Source organism: Lepisosteus platostomus, chromosome 8, assembly GCF_059453375.1.
Source record: "Lepisosteus platostomus isolate fLepPlt1 chromosome 8, fLepPlt1.hap1, whole genome shotgun sequence".
Lineage (NCBI taxonomy): Eukaryota > Metazoa > Chordata > Actinopteri > Semionotiformes > Lepisosteidae > Lepisosteus > Lepisosteus platostomus.
The window spans coordinates 22,918,533-22,942,299 of NC_142618.1; the positions used below are offsets into that span (position 1 = coordinate 22,918,533).

Below are 23,767 nucleotides of genomic sequence, written 5' to 3' on the forward strand. Positions count from 1 at the left end.
TATGTCATGGTTGTTCTAAAAAAATATTCAGGCATGTATTTTGCCAATAGTGACTGATTTTGTGACAGCAAGGAAAAAATAATGCTTTTCATGTATTCCTTTAATGAAAGCAATTTCTCATTAAAAACTTTTTTAGGAAAAACCTGTTAATGTCACACATTAGTTCAGTTCAATTTATTTTTCATATGCAGAAGTGCAATGAAATGTTTAATTGCATGTACAGTATGCTCCAATACACAGAACAGCAGCAGCAAAAAATACAAGTTACACAAACTCAGGATGAGCCAGTGGTAGGGCTAGATTTCAGTAATCTGACAGCTTGTGGGAAGAAACATAATATTATGTGACAATATATTACTGAGCAAATTTGTATCATATTGTTATTTAAATAAGAAAATTTGAATTTCTCCCTTTGGCTTTTCCTTTTGCTTGTTCATTCCTGATACTTTGCTTACTACTCTCTACCTGTGCTAATTATTTTGTTGCGGGTAGCTGAAAAAGCTTTTTATGTTATTAACAAGAACTGCATAATACTATACGTGAGTTGGCCAGCATACTGCGGCAGTAGACACATAGCTTTTTTAAGTTTTTAATTTCACTACTCTGAGACAAAGCAACTTACAGTACAGCACAGAGGCATACTCTCTCAAATATAACAGGGAACGTGCAACCTGACTTAGCTTCTGCTTTCCATCCAGGGGAAGTGAATACATGACACACACACACACTACAGACAGGCTGAGGAGGATATAACACAGAAGAGAGGAGCCCACATACAGTGAACAGTGAACAAAAACAATGATCACAAAGTTATTTTAACTACTTACAACAATGTTGTCCTACACCCTCTTTGACCAGTTTATTTACATAAAATCCAAAGATTGGTCAAAATCCCTCATGTTCACACTAATACACTGTGTCCCAATGCTCAGGACCATGCACAGGCATTGGTTGCATTGTACCCATTTGACCACCAGTGGGAGTGAAGTATTCTGCCAGCACCATTACACAGTATGCTGTAGGTGTGTAATATATAATATTAAAACTAATTATTCTTTTGCATATAATATTTAACCTGATAGCCACAGAAGAAAAAAACAAATTAGGCTTTCACTCCTGTTTAGAGTTGAACATAGACTGATTATTAATTCTAACAATCAATTGTCCAATATGTTTATTTGGTATTTTTGTAATTCACTCCTTCTTATTTAATCAATGTCAATTTACTAACTATTTTGCCTCATATAGAAAAGTGCACCACATTGTTAATTGTAGACCTGATTTATTAAATTTCTTCTAATATAATTGAAAAATGGATTAAACCCGTGGCATCTTATGAGATGGAAGCAGTAAGAAAGTGAAAATGTGTAATTAATATCCTGAGGCTAGATGTCAATAATTATTTAATACATGTATATACACTAATGCAATACCAGTAATATCTAATAAATATTAATATATACATTATCTAAAAAGCTGGAATTACAACCTTACAGATATTCTAAAATATGAATTACAAACTGTTTCAATAGGATTCTTGCAAATGCATAACATTGGAAATACAAAAGTAAGCATCTGAAAAAGATCTCTGGTATTTCTGCATCACAAATATATGACAAGACAAAATATATTGAAACAAGATTTGACACTAAACAATTCTCATGTTCAAGGAAGAGCAAGGTAATGACATGTACTGTACATGTATCAAAATATTGTAATGACAACAGTTTTATTTGTTGATTGAAAATTAAATTCATACCTCAGGTTTCAATTAATCCTTTAGCTTTTGGGTGTAAAATTCAGCAAAGATTGCACTAAATTGTATGCTTTAATTTTACTTTAGTTTCAGCAAAATAGAAGCATAGCATATCATACCAGTCTCAAAATAGAACATTATCTCATATAAAATCAATATTTTATTGACTATAACTTAAATTAAAATGTATTGGTTTCTATCAGTCTATTATGTGTTGTGATTATGCAGCCATTTAATCATTTTCACCCAGTGGATAAACTTCTGTCAGTAACTAGAATATCAGGAGTGTTACGCAGTTCTCATGGATCTCTGTCTAAACATATTGACTTTACACATATGGAATGTTTTCTTGTCTCCCCTATTATTAATGTCCCTTTTCAAGAAATCTTTTGACAGTTGAAAGTCATATTGATTTTAGACAGTTGCATTGTTTTGATTTATGTGAAGATATGTTTGTCAAGGCCGAATTACATATTTTGTTGAATAGGAGATTTTGTCATTTTAACCAAAAAAAGCAAAGTATTTCCCTTCTTCCTTGTAAGGTTTACCCAGTGGGGTCCAGATTGGGTAGAATACAGCTTAAGTGGTTGCACTGAGTTGCCATAGTAACTTAATAAGCCAAAAGCTGCGAAGGGATTCAGAAACAGTAGCTGAACACTGACTACTGGACCGTAGCTGGCAGAAAATAAATTGAAAGGACAAATATTTTAAAATAGCCCCAGCTCTAAATTAAATATTTTGTCAAGTGAAATCAAAACCTTCTTCCCTGTAAAACCTTTGCAGCTTTAGAGGCTTCTTCTCTTTGTTGCCAGTGTGTGGTTAGCTGCTATTGTGCATATCGTCACAAGCCATTCTTGAACATATTTTATTCTCCCTGCATCCTTCATAACCTTGACTTTTTGTCCATTATGTGCTACTTATTTACAGAAAGACTGATGTCTGATCTGCGTGACACGCCTCAGAAATATTTTTAATGATGAATTAGCAAGGAGCACATAGATTATTGCTTTTCTTCCAGTTCTCTGCATGTATTTTACACCTTTTCTGAGACTTTAAGATTAAAAAGAATAATAAAGTATTATAAGACTCTAAAGACCTGTATTTCATATAATTTACATAAATGTTAACTGCAATTAATAATAAATCATTTTAAATAGTATAACAATGTGGTCTGCTTGTTTATAGTTGATGAAAATATAATTAAATAAGAAATAGTAACTCCATTGGTAAATTGTTTATATAGTGCTACATTTTCTGTTTACAGGAGCTTTTAGCATCTGTTTTTTTGCCATATGAGAATTTACTTAACAAAGGTACTAAATATTAGGAGTCTGAAGACTAAGAAGTCCTGGACACTTTCCTAAATTTATTAAAAGAATACAGTTCACTGGGACCACACATACTTACAGTATTCATCATTTAAGACCTACTGTACCTTGGAGATACTTTGGCACTTAGTCTTAGTGTGTTTTTCATTTCCTGGTGGATTCATGCTCTGCCTTAGTGTTGACTGTAATGTGTTGTACTTACAAGAAATAAAGCACTCTACAAATAAAGACAGTATTCAATAGCAGGTAAGTGAAGAGCTGGAAAGCCAAATGAACAAACAGCAGAACATGGTCCAAGGCTGAAGTAAACAGGCAAGGGTTAAGAAAAAACTCAAGGTGCTGAAGGAAAGCGTATTCGCATATTCCCAGAAAAGGTTAAAATTATCAATTTTCACAAAGTATATAAACGTACAGTAAAACAGTCAGAAGGAGCACGTAAAAACATTTCTGAAATAACCACATGTAAGACTTTGATGCTTAAAATGTTTAGGGAGAAAGGGAATACTGGTGTGTACTTTTTCTTTAAACTACCAATACCATCAATATACAATTTACATAATATGTTTATGTTCCTAAATTAATATCGTTTATGACCTTCAGATGCATTATGCTCCTCTTCTTTTTATGCTCAGCTACTAAAATTTCCCTTCAGTTGTAAATTTCCATATAACTATTCAATACTAAGCGGATTAAAATGTGCATAGTAAAGAGATTAAATTATTAAATCTTTCCACTACCGACCAATGCACCACTAGTGCCCCTGTCGGTCATTTTGGCCAGCCAATCATGTGCTGCGGTATGACGTAGGTAGTTGCGTGCAGTATGGGTTTGTACCGCCCACTTTGAATGGCTGAATCTGTAGGAAGCAAAGTTTAAAAGCCAGAAGAAAGGCGAAAGTAAAAAAAAACACAGTCCAAAACAATTATGAAGCTTACAAAAATATATAATACTGTAATATCACCAGTAACATATATATAATATTAAAATAAGATTGTAATATTTAATTCAGAGCATGAATTAAATCCGTTCAGGTGGGATTGATTTTTGGCCAAACCTTGTTGTTACAGCAACAGCCTGATTGACAGGTCTGCCAATTGTAGAGTTTTAAGTGTGGTTAGCGATACTATGGCATGAGTGGACTGCAGTTGGGAGCATTAGTTACAGTTTTTGAAGGATCGCTATAAAAGGCCCTGAGTATGACAGGGCCATTGGGGTTAAAGTGAAAATATTGAAAGTGACATTAAAAGCACACATAGAAGAGTTGGAGTTATAACAGTTGCTATGTGTCCTAAATGCATGAAAGCATTCATCATATGTGCCTGGTATCCTGGCAATTTAGGAGAATTAGTTCTTTCAAGGTCATGGAATCAAACCCGTGGGCGGGAGGGGGTAAACTGTTACAGGTAGAATTTAAAAAAAGAAACAGGGATGTGGATGTATGCATTATTTACCTGATAGTTGACCAACATGGTTTGGTGTCTTGTACTGTTGCACCTAGTTCACATTCAAATATATTTAATCCATGTTCTGTAAATTTTACATTGGAACAGTGAATACTGTAATGTGTCATTCTGAGGATGAATTGTAGTTTCCCCCCAGATATTTGAAAGGACTTCTTAAAAACTGCTTAAAATGTGAACTTTAAGAGGTAGCAGTAATCACTGGGATTCATAATGTTTAATAGAACAATATCTGAAAATAGAAATATTTTAGAAATGTTTTGACCAATGTTTCTTTATTTCATGTCATTATAATGTATTACGGATAAACTGGGATTATATGTCATTTATAAAAAATAATTTAGGATGGAATTCTGGAATCTGATGATATTTTAAAAGTATCACATCAGAGTAAAGACCCATTGCCAAAATGCAAAAACAACTGCATTTATTCTATACATTGAATATATATATAGACATTAAATATGTCAGGTGTATTTTTACAAGTAAATCAATAATATTGCAGCATTTTCATGCAGTATTAGATTAGAAATGTTTCCTCTTGATCATCCTGGATAATTGAACTTTCCAACTGAGAAGCCCAAACCAGCCAGAGCTTCATCACAGCTGAGTCACAGTTAAATTGTCAAATTAGGTAATAATTCTGGTATAGAAGAAAATTCCAGACATGCCTTTGCTAAATTACTTTTTGAGCCTTGGTGAAAGTACCTGGATAACCATTTTTATGCTATGTTTAGAATTCAATGTGTATACATTAAAGAGGTAGAAGATGAGTTTAGACTGAATGGAGAAATACAGTTTCACTTAAATACTAATGGTTTTGCCTTTGGATGGGAAAGTAACATCTTTAAGATTTTCTGAGTGTCAAAAGCATCTTTGTAACAGAGCTGATAGGGAATTATAAAAATGACAGTTCCCTGAATTTAATTGATAATTATGCCAATTGTTTTCACTTACGTTAAGAAATGACATCTCCAAGTTACTATGTACATACATTTAGATATTTTAAATTAATTCTAGGAATGACTGTGATCATAAGATATTTGTTTTTTAAATCATCAGTCATTTTTCAACTTTATTGTATGCTGTTGTGCAGTATACTGAGTCATAACAGATGATATCATATATTTACATTTCTCTGTTAATTCAGAAGCAGGTGACTGCATTGCCTCAGAGGGGATGCAAATGTTATTCCATGTAAAAGACTTCAATTACCCTTATTTGCATTACATTCATGTGATCATCTTCCAACAGATGTTTAAAAGAAATGAAAGAAAAAGATGAGCTCATTCTAAATTAGATCACTAACAAGACGTATGATTATGACAATGACTACATGGTTGGTTTGCCTGCCATCTGACTGAAGGAGTGCCTTACAACAGTTATACAAATATGAATTCTTGTTTATCTCTTCGAAACGGGTGGCCTCTTGTTTTATTATGGTCTTACTTTTCCCAGGAAAAATAACATTTTAAAAGCTTGGTATCAGAGATGAATTGAAACTGATTACAATAACAGCACAATTATTTGGAAGCTTAAGTTAAACTTTATCTCACTAAATGCAGGGTCAATAACAGTATCAGAATACACTGCAGAAGCAAGTCAATAACTGGAAAGTTGAAAAGATGAGTGTTTTCTTTAGGCTTTAACAATATTATTTTCATATTATTTTAAAGAACATGAAACAATCAGGATCTCTGCTGCTTGCATGAAATGTGTTATATTTCTTGTTTTTTTTGTTATAAAGGTGTTTTAGCACTTTTGTTTATTATTTCTGATAGCTAGCTAAAAGCCTTTGAAGAATTTAGAGACCTATTCTAACATATTATGCTCTTTGTAAAAAAAATAGTAGTGATTGAAAAAATAACAGAGCCCACAAATGTTCAAAGAAAGTAAATCAAAAAGTGCATTGTGATGTTTCTGTGTTGCACTATGTTATATGTACTGTATATATAATAATTACAGCAAATGTAATTTGCAGTCAGTTGAATATAATGTTTAAGTGTGCTGTATCAGTCCACAGGTATTTGGGCAGCAAGTCTAAAATAACCACTATAAACAATTGTTTTGAAGTAAGTTCACTACAACTACTCTGCGACACACTCAAGTATTTATTACTGTGCAGTATTTCGTTTTAAAGAATAAAGTGAAAACCTTGTGCACTACAAAGAAAATCTGCTATCTAATAAATTAAACTATAAAAAAAAACATAAATGCTAAAGGCTAAATGTCAGGTCATGTTTTTCCCAAGCCTGGCATTTTCTGCTCTACAGAAGGGCTCTAGTAAATCCGCTGGGAAACATTTTTGTATCCCAGATTAATGGAAAACACCTGGCCATTCTAAATGCAGATGCATTCAATTACTGTTAACCATTAAGACTGGATCAAAAACAGAAATCCAGAAAGACATTATTACAATAAATACATCAGTCAACATTTACGTTATGGGGATTTAGGCAGTTACTGTGATAAATGTTGGTATATTATTAGAGTTGACAGTTGTTGATAAATTGAACTGTAATTTTTGTTAAAGCACTTTTGAAAGTATTCATAGTTAATTTATCAAATTATGCTCATGTGAACCTAATGTGAACAGGCTTAAAAAGGCAGAGATGGGAAACGTGAACTACAATAATTAAAATATGGGGTAAAAAGCCATGAACTCGTGTAACATAAAATTAAATTCTACAGATGACATCTTACGGGGAAAAAAATCTATCAAGCTTTGAAAGGTTTGCAAGAAATGTTTTTTTTTCTTCTAAGAATAGGAACAAAACTAAATCTATTTATAGTTCAGTGTGGACCATCATAATACAAATGACATCAATCCCAACTGAATTGATAAGCATCCCAAGAAATTATGAAGGCTGTTGACAATATTATTTTTAATTTAAAATAATAATATCCATATAATGTCTATAGTTTTTCACAATTAATAGAAGCAAGTTAGTTTTGGAAGATTTGAGGTTCCAAGTTGACAATTAATTTGCAGCATTTTAACTTCCTTTGAGTTTTAAGAATCTAGCATTTTATCAAGTGAAATTGCTTATTGAGTGAGGAAACTAAAGCTTTAACTAATGACACCAGTGCCAAGAGCGAATGATGAAGGTTTTCCCACTAAAAACATTTGTATATGAGGAAAGCAAAATATTTGCACTGATCTGCAATAACCACATATTTGAAAAACATCCTTAAAAGCTAAATAGAAATCTTTCTCCGGGGTAATTGATGTAATAAAGAAAGGAATTACACTGTAAAGAAACTAGATTTACGTCTGTTCAGCATTTCAGCTGTAACTCAATGAGTCTTTTGTGTTCAAAGATTGATTTATACTTGAGGAATACCCTATTATTCACAATAATGACTTTGAAAAAAGTTAAGGTTGAGCTGATTTATTATTTGATTGTGGAGTATTAAAAAGCTATTCCCATCTCATTTTATTATGGGGGTATTAAATATTGAATTAAATAAACAACACTGTCTGACAAAACAAATCACCAATAATATATTTTTTTCTTTTTTAAGTGGTATTGTGAACTGGTATTTATTCTGAATAAATAATATCAATATGTCCATAGCATTATGGAATCTTGCAGTACAGCATTGATTGGGCACCAATGAAAGTAAAAGCAATTTAGCTTTGGATAGCAGCAATAGTAATTGGCACTGTGCTTACAATTTTCCAGTTATTCATGTGCCATGCACTTTAGAACAGTAAACTCAGCAGGATTGTTTTAATCCCAGGCCTATCAGCAAGATACTGTCTTTTCAACAAGACTGAAGTGAATAGATAAGAGTTACAAGAGGTACTCAACATAGAGGATGACTCTGGTGTTTTAGACTTAATGGTCATTTTGTGCAGCAAATATCTCAAGTCTTATTAAATAATTACAAAGAATGGCAATTAAGGGATTAAACCGCATCAGTGAAAATCAGAATGCATCATATCATTATAGTTAAAATTGATAAAGATGGTCACTTCAGTGTCCCATTACTGCTGACAAGTACTGCTGATTCAGTGATCAAGATTTATAAAATATTTAGTTTTAATTCGCAAAACTTCTAGTATTTACTGTACTAGTATTTTCTTTCATTTAGGACATATCCAAAAGAGACTAAATTTGAAAACTTTCATCTCAATATTGCTATAAATAAATTGTCTTTATGCTTTGCATTTAACTTCTTAATTTTTTACTTTTAGAACTTTTGAAGTGACATTAAGTTTTGTCTTTAGGATTCACAAAAAGGAATCCTCAAATAACAATAACCCTTTCAATGAGAATATAATTTAAATACATACCGTTATGTTTAATAAAATACCTTCATTAAATCTAAAGAGGCATCGATTGCTTTAATATGTTTTCTTGTATAATACAGAAAATAGGGATAAAACATTCTGGAGAGAGAATATGGTCACTTTTGCAGCCCTTCTGTATATGCAGTTTATATTTTTCTTTTTCCTGCTAATAAAATAAAACTATTCATCTATTGCGCTCAAGAAATATATGGCTAGAAAGCAATGGATGAACATTAGATGAACTAGATAGTCAGTACAAAAATATTATGCTAGTGTATTTTTTTTACTGTAATGTAAACGTGATTTTTGTATATATTTACAGCAACTGTAGTATTGTAATGTTTATGGAGTAGGCATGTTCAACATGGAATTGAATCAAACCCTAGTTATCAGCTTCAAAGGCAACTCATCAAAACAGGACCTAGACGTGCAAGCAATGATGAAACTCACTTTCTTAACAATTGTGGAGCCCTTGGCCTTTCTGTGCAAATTTCTGTCCATAGCATTAACAGATCACACCTTAAATGTACCGAGAAAATAATTCTGTTTCATAGTTAAAAACAAGGCAGGTAGGTTCTTATTTAACATCTTAAAAACATTTTGACTCAATAATCCCTCAATGTCAATGTACTGTACAGGTGACATTAATAATTAATGACTTTAACTATACTTTAGCCATGCAGTTTCCCAACTGATAAATAACATATTATATAGTTATATGTTTATTTTGGCAAGTTGTTGAAGTTTGTTAATTTTATTTAAACAGATTTTTAAATATTAAAAATTATATTTTTGTATCACCAGCAAACATAATCCGGTATCAAACATATAGATGGTTCGTCCATTTTAAGATCACAAAAAAGGCATCATGTCTGTCCATCCATCTCATATAATAAAATCTCTTGCAGAAAATATCCAGCAACTTAAATTGATAAAACAGGAAGACGGCTGGCCAGCTTTTTCAGGGAACATGTCAGAGCAGTGAGGATCAAACAACACTCCAAGCAGACAATTTTTCAGTATACCTCCCCTTATCACAATTACTCTTTTTGTTTGTATTGTAACAACATAGTCTATTATTACACTTAGAAATAATAATCTTTGTGTTACCTTAACCAATCAGCTTGGTCTACTGTGTGAGTGCAGAGGAATGTGGTAAGAGGCCCCTCTAATAAAAGGGCTCGTAAAGCTGTATACATTCTGTACAATCTAATGATGTATAGTGGATATATTGCTTGCCTCCAGCAAGTCTCTAGGCTGTTTCTTTTCAAGACTATGGCTCCAAGGTCACTGTTAATCACACAACGGATTACTGATTGGTGTGTATCAGAACTATACCTGACATTTCATCCAATCACCAACTTGTGATGTTGTACCTTAAAAGGAAGAACCCAACCCATTTTTATTGCCTCACTGATTTCTCTTCTCTCTATAATTAAATTGTCAAACTGAATTTTCCAATTACAGTACTTGACTGCAAGTAGTCCAAACCAGACAAAGATAGTGAGTCAGTAAAATGCAGAATTCTGCTGTTATTTTCGCTTGATAAACTGGACAGCTGGACTCTTTTGTGGACATTGTGCATACTCTGCACCAATTTATAGCCATGACGAACCAAGTTGTCCCAACTGTCTACCTTGCTGCTGGAACACATGAAGACAACAATGCATCCACTATTATTTAAAGAAAGAAGTTGGGACGATGGTACTTCCTTAAAGAGGTGCCTGAGGCCCAACTAGCACTCCCTACAAATAGCAATCAGCTGTCAAGCTGAACCATAGACCAATCCAGCCAGCTCTGTCTTCTCAGCAGGAAGTTTGAACTCATCAATGATGTTTGGCGAACCAATCTACAGTATGAGTAAAAACTTCTTTATGCGCATATAATTCTTAAAAGTTTAACTATATTTCAAAACACATTTGATGTTTAGTTCATGATAGTAAATTCATATTTACTTGTATTTGGATATGAATGTGATGTTATTATATGAGACTGATAAAACCTATGAGTTAGACTATAGCATGAAGTTATAAATCTCCTTGTAATCCCTAAGTGAACGTTAAGCTTTCATGTCAAAGCACACTGTTTCAGAAATACAGTATATTCTACTAAATTTGTTGTTTGTAAAGCATGTTTTTGAATATATATTATTAAATTATATATTCCTTATTTAGAATCTCTGTGTGATACTTTAAATCATGGGTCAGCAACTTTTAGAACAAGGGCCACTAAAATGTTTTTACTAACCTTGCTGGGCCACCTGAGTGAAATCCTCTATCTAGCTAATAAACTCACCGGAATAGGTTGTGTTTCTCCAGGTACATCTTCGTGACCTGTCAGCTGCTGCTAGAATGATACTTGATAACTAGCTTGATAACATTTTCATCTAATTTTCCCTCTAAGTTTTTGCTGCCTTTTTTTACTTTTTCTTTCTTATTTTAATTTATTTCTTTTTTTAATGACAAGAAAAAAACAAAGACACACAATTATACATACAGTGCACATAGAGGAAAAAAAAACATCCAATGACACAGGAGAAAAAAAAAGGTAAAAAAGTACTCAAATATTAATATTTAAATACCATTCAAAGGCATATAAATGAAGCCAAGGGAAAAAAAATAAAAGCATCAAAGATACTTCAATTCTTACCACATACACAGAGACAATTACATATAGAAAAATCCCTCTAGTTTAAAATAACATCACTCCTTTAACAGAAATAACACTTTTACTCAGTCCCACTCAATTGCTGTCAAGACCTGGGACAGGACAGTGTGTTTCTGAAACATAAAGTAGACTGCTTTCTACCAGCCTCAAATCCAAGGAAAGAACAAAGTTGCTTCAGAATTGGAAACTGAGTTCAAACAAACAAAACAAGGTACAAATTCCATGGAAATTCATATACTGTAGTGGAAAGATGACAGGATGATATTGTGCACATTTCAGCACTGTATATATTAATGAGTTCTACCAATCCTTTCCAAGATATAATAATTAATGATTGTGGACAGAGACCAGAAACTCGTGGAACTGGATGATGGAAGATTGCAGTAGTTCTTAGCATGACATTGTGATATTCACACACAAACCATTTTTCATCTGTTAAAAGGTGAGTACAGGACTAGAATATTTGTTATAAGCTTTATCATGGCCAAATCCTTACTTATTAGCATCACCTTATAAGATAGAATTGGACAACAAATGGAGGTACCCTTGGTCACAGATGATAAGAAAGTGTCATTTTCTCTGATGACTCAAAGCTTGATCTAAACTTTGTCTATGACATTTTGTGTTTGTCAATGTTACTGGTAACTTGTTGAAAAAATCTGTTTGGTGGAGGAGGAGAGAAAATGTACAGTAGGATGCTATGATTTTCCATTAGAATCACAACATGTTGTTATACAGGACAGTATCACTCACAGTGTTATAAGTTTATAATGATCAAATCATTTTTCATTGTTACCATTATGCACACAATAAATATGACTATTAACTGTAACCCCATTTGATTTTCTTCTCACAGGATCAAACTATTCTGATTTGTCATTTGAATAAAAAAAATATATAATCAAGTCCTTCTCAGATGCAAAGCTTCATTCTCACCCAGTGGGGAGTCTTGTGTTCCTTATCATTTTGAAAACCAATGTCAATTCAAGTACAACTTCTCTTTCTATAGTACTTTCTTCTTTCCCCTAGTCACAGACAATCTGTTCCCTGTTCTTAGTCAGGCAGCCCCAGCTGGGGTGACCGATGAGGTGCATAACTTCCTTGTGGCTGTGTCCCTTACTCATTCTTTTCCCCTGTTATACACAATTCACTTGATAAATTAAGTTAACACTTGGACAGCTCTGAATGTGATTCCAATATGCCAATTGGTAAACAAGTGACAATTAACACACATTGGAAAAAAACTGCATGCTTTCTGAACTTAAAAAAAAAACTTTCTGCAGAAAGAACAAGCGCCTGAATTGCTCAAAACTCTAGATAAGAGAAAACGGATTAATAATATATATTAAATCACCTGTGACATTAGTGGAATACAAATACAAATATGGGGTGGTACGTATACAAATATGTACCACCCCAAAGGTTTAGTAACATTTCTCCCTGCATATAAGCTTCAAACCTTTGATTTGCATTCACAATCACCTGACATGAACTCAACTGAACACTTCTGTGATACAACATTAATATTCTGCCACACCCAAAGATCCAGGTTACAAGGCAGTGACATAATTTTTTGTTATGGGCTCAGTTGCAATGAGGCAATGAGCCCTGTTATACAGTCCATGCTTACAGAGGTTAAAAATAACATCAGTATGTATAATTAAAGAGAGGAAAGTTTGTCAGAATATTTGAAGTTACTGTGTGTGCTTAGCACAGAGCATTCATTTTGTACAATGTTAACTCACAGTTCAAATGAAAATCAAAGCAGATCCTGGGCTTACTAGCAAAACCTTTCCTTTAGTAGGTGCTTTTACTTTTGACAAACTGCCTTGAGAATGTCCGTATGAAAAATAAGTAGTCTTGTGCAAGCATGAACTAAAATCTAAAAAGGAATTATTGAATTTTTGGGATTTAATGTCACATTTCATACAAACACCCCTGAATTTATAGAACTCACCATAACATTCTACTACTAGGTTTGTAAAGAAAATTTAAATTGGTAATTTAAGACAATATTAACACTGTAAATTTTAGAAAAGTAAGACTAAATATTTATGTAAGCTTTATTTATAAAAACTGATTTTAGCATGGAGAAAAATAAGAAAAACATAATAGAATCAATTTCTTAATTTGTTAAACTAGTAGGCAGAACATATACTGTAGTTGAGGTTACATTTCTGAAAGCGTATCAATCACTGCAAACCATTACTGCTCATAATACCAATTAGCAGGCCTCCAAAGCACTCAGTGTCACTAAATGCTGCAGTTCGATTAGAATTTGACCTAACAGCAATTAGCGTACATACCAAAGCATCAAATAATAGATACAAGATTTTTAACATAATTATATCTTAATGGATATCAAACCTGTGCTGTCTGAAGTTGATCCTTAGACCTCTGAACCATTAAAGTAAAAATGACACAGTTCATTTATCAACTTTGGAGATAAAAAGAGGGGGTTGGGGATGTTGTTTTCAGTTGTTTTTCAGCTGCTGTATTTTATTTTTGTTATTTCTGAAAACTGAGATTATTTTAGGTCATAATCATCTTATATAAAATACATTTTTATGAACGATCTCTAGAACCTTAATAAGAGTCCATTATTATCAGACTGTGTATGACACTGGATGCACTATGCATTCCATTTAAGTCCAATGGTTCTGGTTACTGTATGCTAATCTGTGCAGGTCATTCATGTTCAGACTTAATTATGAGTTTAACAGATTTGCAGGGGCATGAGCAGTTCTACCACATTACTAACTATGAGAAAATATGTCAAGAGAAAACTACTGTTGGATTTTGTGATCATAATCATTTCAAAATTATTCTATATTTACAGCATGTATTGCTTCAACCATCATCAGGAAGAATGGACAATATTACTACTGGCTTAGTCTGTTTTAAGATTGATTTCCCACCAGTGGTGAATGCATCAGATGACGTATAATGGGAAATGAAGTTCATGCATCTTTAATTATTGTTGATTGTTCATACTGGGGCAGTGATCTGCATTTCTTCAAAGCTGTAGATGCTCCAGATGTCTGATTTATATCCATGCCTTCATATCATTTAATCTTTCTCCAGATGTGTTTTATGCCATCACATCTCTTTTAATACCAGAACTATTTGCAAACTACACAGCTATTCAGTTAGTCCTATAATTATATTTCCCTGTAACATGAACTCTGCCCAGCTGACATTTTCTGGTCTTTACACTAGGCCATAGTGCTTACTCTAAAGCCTGGTTTCTCAAATTGGTATAATGGGGCAGTAGACAAGTAATTTAAAGGGTCACAGAAAAGAGATTAGACTTCTTATTTTATTCTTTGAATTTCCTTCAGTGCCAGGAAAACAAATCAGCTCAAACTGTGTTTTTCTAAAATACTTTAGGTAAAGGAAATATTAAACTGTAATGTCTCGGGTATTTTTGTTCAAAATTGTTTGATGAAAGAAAAGAAACTATACTGTATGAGACTAGGGTTGTCACCTGTCACCTGTTGTTGAGTTTTTGCCAAGATTGTCCTCTTTTTGAAGCAGGTTTCCTGGGAAATCTGTAATATTTCCCAGTATATTAAATATCCAATATTTTTGTTGGATCCCTTAATTTTATTTAGCATTCCTAAATAACATGGCTTATTCATATCCTTCTTTCCTTTTCTTGAATTGTGAGCCATTCTGCTACAGATGAGATTTTGCAAGATCATCTGTTACAATATTCACACCTTCATTACAATACAAAGATTGCATTTTATTGGCTATACACATCAGCCATAGTCAATTAACACCACCAAAGACAAAACAGTAAGTAGGCGCATTATCTTGCAGAGTACTGCATAGTATTTGGGTACAAGATTTTCTGGTGTGGAATTGAGTGGTGCAGTGTTAAATTAGAACACTTACACAAATGGAAATACAGAAATTGAGTTGAAAAGAATAACGATAGAATGCGTGCTCTCCAACTAAGAAAAAACATTATTATAAAATACAATTAAAATAATTTACAAGCCAAACAATTTAGATGAACCATCAGAAGCAACAGGAAGTACATCTGTTCAAATGTATGTAAAAATAATTTCTGTAAGTGTAGAGAGTTTTACACTAGGGTAATTAGCAAGATCATGTTTTTTCGTACATAATTAGTGTTGTCCTGATTTTGTGTAAGACATATAGTAGTTAGCAACCTTATAATTAAACTACATTTTTGCTGATAGTATTTCTAGTTTTGGGGTAGATATGTATTATTCAGAAGATCTGTTTTGGCACTGTGTACTTTTAATAATTTAACTAATACATTTGCATATTTGAAGGTAGATAAATGGTTTGATTTCCCATCAGAACTACCTTATATGTAAGTTTAGAACAACAGACATTTTTTTTCAATGTGTTAAGAGCTGTCAGCTCTTAGTTAAATCATTAATTCAGCCAACATAGGGCATCAATATTTAACAAGTAACTGGATCTTTCCTATTAAAGTCATTAAGCTAGCCTTCATCGGGATGGAACAGTAAAACAACGATTACATAGAATAATACCATAAACAGGAATGGATCATCTCAGAAAAAGTAACTTCAGAAGAGAGAGGAAGAGAAAAATATAGAAGAGGTATCTGGACCAAGAGAAAATTTCCATCTAGTCTAAGAGACCAGAATCTGTCCTGGTAATCAAAGCTCTGAGAGAATACTATACTAGTCTAGGCTTTAAGGAATGGACGTGCCATATTATATTAGTGGAAATATTGATTTCCTATTTGTGGAATCCATAGGCTAAAGAAATTTCTCCTTTGTTATTGATGCATTACTTTGAATAAGGAAAAAGATTCCAATTTGGCTAGTCTCTATTATAAGGGAGATTTTGTCCTGGGTTTTATTTGACAAGACACACCTTCCTTCTTTTCAACTTAATACCACCTCTGTTGCCAGGTTGAGTTCTTTGTTTTTCTATGTCTGTAGAAGGCAAGGGCTCATAGAATAGTAAAAACCTGCATATGGCTGTAAACATTGACTGTGGTGTTTTATGTAATGTATTATAATAAATATTTGTTTTTTTCTGTTTAAGCTTGTCACCTGGTTATTACTTCATTTCCAAGTAATGCTGAAGAAACAAAGAAAACACATGCTGTGTAACACTCAGTAGTCCCTATAGACTATTGGTGGGGTAATTATTGTTAATTCTATAATTGTAGCAAACATACTTGACTTTATTTATTCAGTTGTGTAATTCGATTCAGTGTAATTTCATAGATATTTTATTTCAACAATTTTGCCATTGCTCAAATGATTTTGGGAACTGAATTATAAGAATTGTGTGTCCTCAATGCTGGCAAGATTTCATCTATTGAAGGTGAAATTGATTTCTGGAAACAACCAAAAGTCATGAAGAGCCAAGTCTGGTGAGTAATGGGGTGATCAATCAGGGTAATATTGTAATATTGTGTTAATAAACAGTCAAAAACTGTTTAATAGAAAGGTACAGTGTAAGCCAGAATATTATCATAGTGAAGACATCAATCAATGGACTGCAGTTCAATCCTTTTGTTTTACACATAATCTCTCAAATAATTAGGAGTATGTGCAAAATAAACCTGATTGATTATTTGTCTTTGTGGGAGGAATGCATCTGTAAATCTTAACTTTTTTACGCTTTGTTTCTTAGTCATATGTGAACACCATTTTACACCTTTGTTCAAAACCATGTTATTTTGTCCAGTTTATGATCTTAAAAGATCATAAATAAGTCTTCACTCTTTTCTTCACCCAAAATGCATTGTAGAATCTTTGCAGAAAATTTCCTCTGTTCAGAATGAGTCCATCTGTTTCTTTATCTAGATTTAACTTCTCACATGAGCTCACAGGGTTTGGGGAATTTTCAGTTTACTAAAGAGGAAGCTCAGCCAGAGCTTGGCTAGATGAATAGGCATCAAGAAGAATGAAAGCAATGTCTTGGAAAAGGAAAAGCACTTTCGAATACTGTAGGCCGAGGAAAGCCACTTGGAGTGTCTGTAAGTGCTTTGATGCGCTGGAAGCTGAATTTCTTCCAGAGCGGCATCAAGAGAATAAATACTAGTTTGTAAATTTGGATGATTAGGTACCTACTTGATTAGAGGAGGGCCAATCACGAGGCGCATGGCCCAAATCCTCATGGGAATGTCACGTTCTCCCAAGGCAACCAGGACTGCCAGCCGCCACATGCTCTGTGTAACACTCCGCAATCATTTTCAGTTAGTCATTCATCTGAAAGTAGAAAATCTATTTGTCCCGTGCATCATCGGATGGCTTTATTGCATCATCATTGACATCTTCCCTACCATCTTTAAGCCTTTTGTATCGTCACTTTTGTATATCATCACAGCTGCTAGCAAAAGACTGACCAAACTTGAAACTACTATTGCTTCAATTTTAACTATGTTCATATATGCCCCTGTCATGCTCATTTATCGTCTGTTAGCACAAGCCACACAGAAAAACTAGCCTGATTATTTTAAATTCACACCTCCTACTGTATATATTTAAGTCTAGATTATAGTGTCCTTAATCAAGACATTCAATGCTTATGGGTTGGATACTACTTCACAAGAAAGAGGATATAATAAAGTTTCACTCAAATGTGCAGTCAGATATGTGGTTTTAGAGGCTTACTCATAAGTTAAAGTAAACAATTGGAAAACTCCAAAAAAACTCTGACATAAATAGGATATATTGTCTTTAAGACTGTCATTCGAGGTTGACCTCATTAATCTGGTGTCTGTGTCAAGAGTTCCTGGCAACATAGAAAGAAAAGACATATGTTTGCCAAATAGCAACTGACTCACAGGTCAAGAGGGACTACATACTGCACTGTGGCTGGATGAAACACAATACAGATTTTGCAGTCTCATCATCACTATGATTAGCACAGAAAGACACAGATCAAGTGGAAAAAGAATGTCATTCCTTCTATGATGGTCAGATATTCCTACTGAGATACGCCTGACCCTATTTAAACACTACAGGAAGTACCCTCTCTGTGTTATACAAACTAAAAAAGTGTCAATGAAATACTTGTTGCAGAGCATTGAATAATTTTGATCATCCTATATTTAGAAAACCCTTATGAAATTATTTTGAAGAATTGTTTTTGCAATACACAATGTATTGATATTAACGAAGTTGGACTCAACCTTGTACCTTGTGGCAGTCAAATACTCCCTTTCAGAGATCAGTACCAGATGCTATGAAATACAGGATTGAATTTCAGTGTTTGAGAAATAACATTTTGTATTCTTACATTTTACTTCAAATACTATTTGACAAGAATGTCATTATATCTCACATAATTAGTCAGTGGTTCATCATTTTCTCTACACAACACTGTGCTGCAATACATGTTTTGTTTCTATGTTTTGTCTTTGTCTGAAATCCAAATTTCAACAACCAGTGATCAGTAAACAATTTAACTTTAATTTTAAACCATATATTGTACTGTACAGTACTGCACAGTCCAAAGACTTACCGGGAGTTTGCTTCTGAGAAAATTGATTGTAGTTGGAAGAAATACCACATGTTCTGAGTTGATGCTCCTGTAGCTTGTCTGTTCTCTAATATTTAATGCACCTAAACTACCTTTATCATAGAAACAAAGAGTTCTTTGTGTTATGTTTTTCTTCAGGAGGTTGGTGGCCTAATACTTTTCAGAAAAAACGCTCCACACAGCTGGCAAAGCTATTATTGCCTTAAAGAAAGAAAGGCATACTTTGTAATTTAGTTTTTACTTTGTTTATAATGTTAATTGGTATAACTTTAAGCATATTAAGGTAATATATGTAGCTTTTACAAAATCTCATGTACAATATTTTACAATGTTGCAATGTAAATATACAATTCAATTGCTACAATGTGAAAATGATTTTACCTTCAAAAGCTGTATCCTACTTTAATAATACGTCTGCATGTTGAACTCAGTGTAGCGATTATAAAAAAAAACTAACTCCATATGTTCTCATTTTTATAAATGCAGTGCTAATATAAAAATGAGCCATCATTTTGTTTTTCTGTACAAATCTAGGGTAATTAAAATAAAGACAGTCAATCTTATAAACAAGATAAAAATTCAGAAGCTGTAGTGTTAGAAGTATTATTAATAATAACAATTTGCATTAATATAACACCTTTCATAACAAACAATCCCAAAATATATGACATTACTCAAATTGAGGTTACTCAAATTATCCACCACTGAAGAACAATACCCACCTTGGCAAAATGCGGCAATCATAATGTGACATTAACCTCACTACACAACAAGAGTATTTGTAAGACCATCAAATTCAGTGACAGATTATATATCTTTTAATAAAATTGGGAATGTATGAAAAAGAAGAAGAAGTGTTTCTCAGAGTAGATTTTAATTTTCCTCACACAAATTGAGCAAACTCGGTAGGAATGACAACATGTAAGTTTAAAATGGTAGATATGTGTAACACTTGCTTTCTTTATCATTTTGTCATTTTGTCAGAGCACCTACAGGAGAGAATGTCTGTATTGATATATTTTTTTCCACATCAAGCTGAGTTTGAGAGACGAATTATGGAAATGTCATAAAATGCTCTAATGTGTTGCCCTAACAAAGGTTTACAAATCTAGGAAAGCCAACAATGAGAAAGACAGACTTAAGAGAAGTAACAAGTTATAGGTTTATTCCATGCTGTAAAAGGAAAAAAGAAAACACAACGCTTCGGCCGTGGAGCCTTCTTCAGGTGTGAGACAGAGCAGTAAGCAAAGGTAATGTAGCAGGAGAATAAAAGCTGGGAGGGAGGAGGAGGGAGGGGCGAGAGCAGGGGACAGAGAGAGAGGCCAATCAAGAGGTGTGAGGTCAGGATAGGTGTAGAGATGTGTGAAATTAAACCTACAATGAATAGAGAGAATTTAGAAGAAAAGTAGTCTATCGTTAACACAGACGGAGAGATTAGAGTGGTCATGGCCGTCAGAGGTGAAATGAGAAACAATGGGCTTGGAGAGATCTTTAATCTTCACAGCCCTAACATGTTCTGGCTGTTAACATGTTCCATTGTAGATGGCTGGGCATTTACTGCAAGAGATACAGTAAATAAGGTTGCTGGAGGTACAAGATGCCATCTGGGTGATCCGGAATTGTCCTGAGGGGCCTTGAATGAGTGTGCTGTTAGATGTGTACTTGCAGGTGATACAGCGAGCTTGTTGCAAGGGAAAGTGCCTTGTGTGGATTGTTGCTGAGGACGGTCAAGGGAGCTGTGGACAAGAAGGTTACTCAGATTAGGTGGTCAAAGATATGAGATGATGGGGCGGTCAGAAAAGAGGGCCCCAATAGAGGGATCATCCTGTAGGATGGAAAAGTTGTCGATAATAGTCCTGGGATAGGAAGTGTGTTGGGGTGGTAAGGAAGCACCTTCCTCCAAATCTTTTTCTAGATCTCTGTGCCATACCTTTCTTCCTCCCTAGGCCACTTGCCCACTTCTCTCAATAAACCAGCATTCCGTCTCTTCACAGCTGTCTGTTCCAAGATGAGGCTTTCTAACCACCTTCTATTCCTTTACAGATGTCTTCGACATAATATCATCCCTAAAGGATTTCTCCTGAAATGTAATACCTTTTCTTTTGACTCTGATACCACCCAGAGTAACACTCAGAGACTTCTTAAACAATTCTCTAGGAAACTAATGCTTTCTACCATTTTCTCCCTCAAAAAACAGATTATCCTTACCATCAACAACATCAAAGAGGCTAAGGAATTTCTACGGCTGACAGCTCCACATCATCTTCCCTTTATAACTAACCTCATTAGATCTCTCAACTTTAAACTCTACCAGTTTCTCACTACAGAAAAGGACAAACAACTACAGAAGAAAACCATCAACACCCCAAACATCTTCACCAATCCTAACCTTGCTCTCACTATACCTTCTGACTTTTTCCTTTTACAGGATGAGCGATCCCTCCTCAGCAAAGGCATCAGTTTTGTACCAGGTCCCAGGAAGCTGGACATCCCCCAATGTTACCAATATGTATACCAATGTTGACCTTAACAGCTTTTACTGCAGGATCTGTCTCAGACCACATTTTGCTGACAATTCCTCTTCACAGGCAGCTGACAACAATCCGGTTATTGATGTCATTAACAATATTAATCCTAAACAGAGCTGTTGGACTCCTCCCTCTGGCCATTTTCCACCAGTCAGTTATTTCATTAACCAATGCACCAATGAAGCTTCCAAGACACTCTCTATACCCAGTAAACACAGGTCCAACCTCACTCAAGGAGAAATTCAGGCGCTCCAGTCTCTCCGCAACAGAGATGATATTGTAATCAAACCAGCGGACAAAGGAGGCACTGTTGTGATGTGACGTAAGGACTTATATATCTTTGAAGCCTCTAGACAACTAACTGACACTTCTGCCTACCTCCCTCTCCAACAGGACCCTAACACTGACTACCAAAAGGAAGTTGTATCCACCATCTATTTTCTTAATAGCAGTAAGGAGCTCCCCAAGGAGGCAAACCGGCTCATCATTGAACATCTGCAGGTATCTCAATTTTACATCCTCTCCAAAATCCACAAACTGGACACCCCTGGATGCCCCATCATATCAGCATGCAACTGTCCGACTACTTACATCTTTGCCTTTCTCGACAGCCTCATAAGACTGCTGGTTGAAGGTCTTCCCTCATACATCAAGGACACCAACCACGAGCTCCAACTTTTTAATGATTTCCAATTTCAGGAACATTTTTACCATGGACACCACATCTCTTTTCACCATCATTCCCCATAATCATGGCCTTATAGCCCCCAAGCACACGCTGGACAAACGCACAGTGCTTGATCCACCCACCCACACCCTGGTACGCCTTGCAGAATTGGTTCTCACACTGAATGCATTGTCATTCAATAACCTTTTTTACCAACAGGTGAGTGGAGTTGCCATGGGCACCAGAATGGGACCCAGCTATGCCAATATTTATGTCAGCTAGGTAGAAGGACACTTCTTCGCTTCCTACACTGGCTACAATTTGCCCATGACGACATCGACTTCAAAAACCAAGCCTTCAAAATGTAGTCCTTTTTCATCAACTGAGGATACCCCAGCAGTGTTATTGACAGGGCCCTTGCCCGAGCCAAAAACACACCTCGGACCATCAACTCAATCAGGAACTCCAGCCGTAACAACCGCATTCCTTTGTTGCTTCCCTGCCACCCCAACACACTTCCTATCCCCAGGACTATTAACAACAACTTTTCCATCCTACAGGGTGATCCCTCCATTGGAACCCTCTTTTCTGATCGCCCCATCATCTCATATCGCCGACCACCTAATCTGCGTAACCTTCTTGTTCACAGCTCCCTGTCACGCCCTCTGCAGCCAGAGGGCGCTCCTTCTCTGTCCTGTCCCTAGTTTCCGGTCTGCTGTCCTTCCTGTCCCTCTCTTTCCCTTGGGCTATATATTTCCAGGTCTTGCACTCTGTCCTGGGCTCAGCATTGATGTTCGGATGTTCTGAGACCCGCCTAGCACCAGGGCGCCCCACGTCCGCTCCCTGAGGGCATAGGTTTCTATACGGCATTCCTGAACTCTTTGCACTAATGAGCCCGGGCCTTTTTCCCGTCTCGCCGCTACGCATATGGGTCTTTTTCCGCTCTCCTGCTCCCCACGGTTAGTCCCTTTGGACGTCCGTGACACTCCCTTGACCGCCCTCAGCAACCATCCACACCGGGCACTTTCCCTTGCAACAAGCTCGCCGTATCACCTGCAAGCACACATCTAACACCACATTCATTCAAGGCCCCTAAGGACAATTCTGGATAACCCAGATGGCATCTTGTACCTCCAGCAACCTTATTTACTGTATCTCTTGCAGTAAATGCCCAGCCATCTACATTGGAGTAACAGGAAGGATACTCGGAGACTGCTTCAGAGAACATGTTAGGGCTGTGAAGACTAAAGATCTCTCCAAGACCATTGTTTCTCATTTCACCTCTGATGGCCATGACCACTCTAATCTCTCCGACTGTTTTCAAAGAAGGTTTTCTGAACTCAAACATCAGAATGACTACAGAAACCAAAATTATCCTGCAGCTAGGATTACACCTTCCACTTTCTCTTAACGATAGACTATCTTTCTTCTAATTTCTCTCTATTCATTGTAGGTTTCATTTCACACCTCTCTACACTTATTCTGTCTTCACGCCTCTTGATTGGCCTCTCTCTCTGTCCACTGCTCCCGCCCTTTGCTCCTCCTCTCTCTCAGCTTT

At 35.1% G+C, this 23,767-nt stretch overlaps 1 pseudogene; it reads left to right on the forward strand.

The window, feature by feature from the left end:
• The first annotated feature begins 19,847 nt into the window (after nucleotides 1-19,847).
• LOC148657093 (uncharacterized) lies at nucleotides 19,848-22,174 on the forward strand (annotated as a pseudogene).
• The last annotated feature ends 1,593 nt before the right edge of the window (nucleotides 22,175-23,767 follow it).